The following is a 5,951-nucleotide window of genomic DNA, read 5'->3' as shown; positions in this document are numbered from 1 at the left end:
AGGAGGGAGAGAGAGTTGGGGAGAGAGAGGGATGCAAAACTTGAGAGACTATTGAATGCTGAGAATGAACTGAGGGTTGAGGGGGAAGGGGGAGGGGGGAAAAGAGGTGGTGGTGATGGTGGAGGGCACTTAAGGGGAAGAGCACTGGGTGTTGTATGGAAAACAATTTGACAATAAAATACTATGGAGAAAAAAAAAAAGTAAAAAAAAAATTATCACATAGTTTTATTTCAGTGTGTCACATCAGGATTCAATTTTATTCCAAATATCTCCTAATACAACCTACGTGTGTGAATCATTTTTTTAATAATAGTTTATTGTCAAGTTGGTTTCCATATAACACCCAGTGCTTCTCCCCAAAGTGCCCCCCTCCATAACCATCACTCCCTGATTCTTTTCTTTTCAATCACTCTGCAAATACTCAGAAGTGTCTTTTTAATACTTCTTCAAATCCTCTTTAATTTTATTTAAAATACTAGAATACAGGGACACCTGGATGGCTCAGTCAGTTACGCATCATCCAACTCTTGGTTTCAGCCTCAGGTCATGATCTCATGGCTTTGTGAGTTCAAGCCCCACATCAGGCTCTGTGCTGGCAGTGCAGAGCCTGTCGAGATTCTCTCTCTGCCCCTTCTCCACTCATGCAGTCTCTGTCTCTCTCAAAATAAATAAACTTAAAATTTTTTTAATTTTTAATAAAATAAAATATTAGGATACATATCAGACTTTGTTTTCCTTGCTAAATAATGCAGATCTTGCATGTCCTTTAGACAGTGTTTTCCAATCATTTGTCAGTACTTTATCTTGTTCCTATTACTGGTTATTAAGGAAATCAATCAAGACAAAATTCTTCCCATTGTACTTAGTAGAATGGATCTAGACTGGTGGGGTCACTTATTTTGTAATAGTAACTGCAGCCACCACTTCCTGACCATTCGCTATGTGGCCGGTGCTGTTGTAAACACAGAAACATAGACTATTTTCTATAAACACTGCAATGACCCCCTGATATAAATAATACTGTTGTCTTGAGTTGTGGATAAGGAAACTGACATATATCATATGAAACAGAACTCGGATTCAAGCCCCGAGCTCTCAGGTCAAACCCTTAAATGCCATGTTTATTCGCACTGCCAAACTAATTAAAGTGGGTCTTGTATTTGACTTATATCTGGTCTCACAGTAGGTGAGAGAAAAAAAAAGAGGACTTTATTCCAAGGTCACATGTTATAACATTAATATTAAACAATCAGTAAAGTACAGGTCGACATTATTGATTTGAAAAGAGGTAACTGCTTTTAATAAACAATTAATCCCTTCATTCTGGAAATAATGAAAATATATCTTACCAAAACTAGCCAGTATTGTCTACTTTTCTCTAAGTTAATTATTCTTCATTTAGTTCCATTACTTGTTGATTCATTTTCAATTTTGAGCTTCACCCTGAGCTTTATATTCTTTCCTTTTTGCCTCTTAAGTCTATGTCAGACATTCATGGTGCAGTCATGCAGAATTTCAGTCCAAATGGAGATGGATTTTCACACATATTAGGACTGTGTGTCTGCTTTTCTGTATGTACACACATCTGTATTAGTTGTATATAAAATCCTTTTTATGATACTAAAAATTGGTTTATCCAAAATTGCATCCTCTACAATTTAAAAGCTTTTAGATACCATTTTGTATTTGTACAGTATCTTAATTGTTTTGTGCGGCTTTTCAAAACAAGACACTACAGCACAAAATGACTTTTTTGCCAAGGGGCACCTGGAGTTAGAGACAGAATTGGCACTGAAACTCTGTGTATTAAATCACAACTCCCCCATCTGTTCCTTCATCTACCCAGCAGTGTGGCTGCTCAAAGGTTTAAATAAGCAGGAGAACGACATATTCACCAATGGGATAAATGTCTCCCTGATCTTTCCTCTTTGAATACGGCTCATTATCACTACTGTACTGTACTGTTAGTCACATAAGAACATATGTAACTAAAGTAAAACTGCATTAATTTGAGAAAATACCTATAAGTAAAATGCGTAGTAGAATATGATGCTGGACCAATATGTTGGTTTGGATAGCTTCTCTTCAAATGTATTTCAGCTTTGGTCTGTAGTGTGGAAAAGGAATAGCACAGAGACAGACAGGTTCAGGTGTGTTTATTGCTGTTGTTTTTCAAACTTCTTATATAGATGTCATAAAAGGATAGCAGACATTGGTATAATTGGTTTACTAAGTTCTTCTTTTAATTAATTGCTAACATTTAAGTATCGAAGACTCCACATAAAAACAGATTTCCAGATCTTTCTACTCATGAGGGCCAGTTACAGTGGGCACCACACACTGCACGGCTGAGTATCTGCTGTCCCTGCCAGATAGAGGCTGTCCCTCCAAGGCACCACACGCTTCCCTCAATCGCATCCCTGACTTCTATCACCCAACTCATTTGTGTCAGACATGGAATTTGTGGCTTTGGAAGAACTTAATACGCTGTGAAAGGGATCACAGGACACTTGACTCAACACAGTGAAATATGGTTAAGTCCAGTGACAGATTCACTACAAAATCTCAGTGAATTCTATTATGCAGAATGGTTAGCCCAGGCCCAGACTACTAGTCCTGGCTAGATTTGCCAAACCCCAAATGTTTTTTCCCCTTTAAAAGTGTCTAAAATGAGATATGGGGCACCTGGGTGGCTCAGTCGTTCAAGTCTGTGCCTTCGGCTCAGGTCATGATCTCACACTTAGTGAGTTCGAACCCCATGGTGGGCTCTGTGCGGAGAGTGCAAACTCGGGAGCCTGCTTCTGAATCCGTGTCTCCCTCTCTCTGCCCCTCTCCCATCGTGTCTCTCTCTCTCTCAAAACTAAACACAGAGGCGCCTGGGTGGCTCAGTCAGTTAAGCGGCTGACTTCAGCTCAGGTCATGATCTCATGGTTCATGGGTTCGAGCCCCGCATCGGGCTCTGTGCTGACAGCTCAGAGCCTGGAGCCTGTCTTCAGATTCTGTCTCCCTCTCTCTCTGACCCTCCCCCACTCATGCTCTATGTCTCTCTCTCTCTCTCAAAAATAAATGAAAAATGTTTAAAAATTTTGAAAAAAACATTAAAAAAATTTTAAGTATCAAAAACAAGATAAATTAAGAAATCATTAAAAAAACTTAGTAATTTGGCACGTCAATAAATATTGCCTGCTCTTGCAGTAAGGCCTGAAATTCCTTGACTAAAATTTTTAGCTTGTGACTGAGTCATTTGAATACCTAAGGAAACCGCAAACGCATCTACTCTTAACAGTCCCCTGGACCAAGGGTGACTAATGGAGGAAATACAGACTCAAACACTGTGCCCAAGAAATAGAAGGAAATTCCTAAATCTAAGCCCAAACCAGACTATGTCAAGACAGATTTTTCAAGGAAATGAAGAGAAACTACACCCCACTCTCCCACACACGCAAAATTTTGCATTTGTTTATATCACTTGTGAAATAAGAAATATTTGGAAGAAATAACCTTCTGGAGTCTTCCACAGAGACAGTCCTGCCTTAAATCCCAACATGATGCAAAACTTTCAAGATGGAATCGAATTTGACCTAATTAGAAGAGTGGCTTTTCATCATGCTGGCACTGATTAATTTAGGGAATGCCCCGCCTCGAAATGGCATTGCCATTAATCTGTTCCAAGATGCCGACAAAAATGCTCAGTCATAATGCATTGTCAGGTATTTTTCTCACTTGCAAGAACTCACTCTCATGAGCAATTATAATCTAATTAAAGTCATTAATGTTTACTCCTCTGGGAAATACAGTTATTCATAGAGATCAGAATCTTTTATGTTTTTCCATGTACTGTACAATTTATATCTTGCTTCTCACTTCTGAGAGTCTTCAGGAGTTATTTCCCTGTCACCCTAAAATAGAAACGTACCCTCTGGCAATGTTTTCAATATAGCTCCTTGCAGTTAAATTGAATAAAAAATGAATAATGTGTTTATTAAGAGTATCAAGAGCGGAGATGCAACTTTTCTCATTATGTTATATTACTGTTTCTGCTGAGCTACAAGATATTAATAATTTTATAACATAAATAGTAGATTAAGCTTTGAAAAGTCATAACATCTACAGGAACATACCTGGACTGAAAATTCTTCCACAGAGTGGCAATATCCTTTAAATCAAAGTAAAATATAAATCTGGTACAAACTTTTAAAATTTTATCTTCCTGGGAAGTGTTTTTCATTTTTTAAAACAAAAATGTATTTTTATATTGGAGTTATGATATTGCTATGAACACATTCTCCAATATACCTAGGGGGTCCTGAAGCAAATAATATATGCACTAGAAGACACAAAATAAAGAAATTGTTTTATACTGTTTACTTAGCCCTGCACCTGCCACATACTCTATTTCAAAACACAAATAAAATTAAATATTACTGGGCAATAATGATTTATGCCTTTTTGCATGGTTTACTTTGTCAGGCACTGGTTTAAATGCTTTGTGTCACCTCATTAAATCCTCATACCTTATTAATTGGATCTTCTTTTAACAGAAGTAGAAACTGAGGCACAGAAGGTTAACCAACTTGCCAAAGTCAACCAGCCAGTAAAGAGTGGGGCCAGGATACAAACCCACACAGTTGGACTCCAGTGCCAGAATTCTACTGTCTTTTCCTGTGCTCTACTGTCCCTTAAATGCAGGGCTTCTTCTTTTCAATGTTGTGGTCATTCAAGTGCCACCTACAAGTGTCAGACTCTCCTGCTGTCCCTTCAATGCTTCTGTGACAGAACTGCAAAGTAGAATTTTTTTTTGAGAGAGAGAAAGGGCACAAGTGAGGTACATGCAGAGAGAGAGAAAGAGAGAGAAAGAGAGAGAGAGAGAGAGAGAGAGAGAGAGAGAGAGAGAGAGAGAGAGAGAATCCCAGGAGGGGCAGAGGAATAGAGAGTAAGAGAGAGAGAAGCAAGGCTCACCCAAAGTAGGGCACCTGTTTTTATCTGAAACAGGGCTCGAGATCACCAATATGGGACTCGAACATACCAACCACTCGATTATGACCTGAGCCACAGTCAGATGCCCAACGACTGAGCCACCCAGGTGCCCAAAGTAGATTGTTTTTAAAAGCCAGGCAGCGCCTGGGTGGCTCAGTAAGTAAGTAAGCATCTGACATCAGCTCAGGTCATGATCTCACGGTTCGTGGGTTTGAGCCCCATGTCAGGCTCTGTGCTGACAGCTAGCTCAGGGCCTGGAGCCTGTCTTCAGATTCTGTGTCTCCCTCTCTCTCTGACTCTCCCCTGCTCATGTTGTCTCTGTCTCTCAAAAAAAAAAAAAGTCTATGTCAGATACCAAGCCTGCCAGTTAATACACTGCATGGACCTAGGCTTCACATAGAAACTCTCTAAAGCCTCAGTGTCTTCATCTGCAAAATGTTACCTACTTCACAGAACTAGTTTGAATTAAACATAAAATGCACATAAAGCACTTGGCTGAGTGGTGCTTGGAGCAATCACTTGATGAACGTTGACAAATCCTATTACTATAGTTTTAATGCTCAACAAAGGGAGGACATGCATAGAGTGCTCTATTAAGGAGTCAAGAGATGTCCCTACAACAGTAAACCAAACACAAGTTCATATTTGATACAAAGCTATGTTGGTTTTGGTTTTTTTTATTTCAATAATGTGAATATGCTCCATGAAATAACCAATGATGTTGCAGATATTTCTGATAGATTAAGAATACAAATTAAATGATAGGAAAGTATCTATAACTTTTAAGTTATAGGTTTATTTTTTTTTGAGAGAGAGAGAATGAGTGGGGGATGGGGCAAAGGGAGTGAAAGAGAGAGAGAAAGAGAAGGAATTCTAAGCAAGCCCCACATTCAGTGTGGAACCCAATGCAGGGCTCAATACCACAACCATGAGATCATAACCTGAGCTGAAATCAACTTAACTGAAATCAGCTT

The sequence above is a fragment of the Suricata suricatta genome, chromosome 5 (genome assembly GCF_006229205.1).
Source record: "Suricata suricatta isolate VVHF042 chromosome 5, meerkat_22Aug2017_6uvM2_HiC, whole genome shotgun sequence".
NCBI classification, from domain to species: Eukaryota; Metazoa; Chordata; class Mammalia; order Carnivora; family Herpestidae; genus Suricata; species Suricata suricatta.
This window is presented reverse-complemented; position numbering follows the sequence as displayed.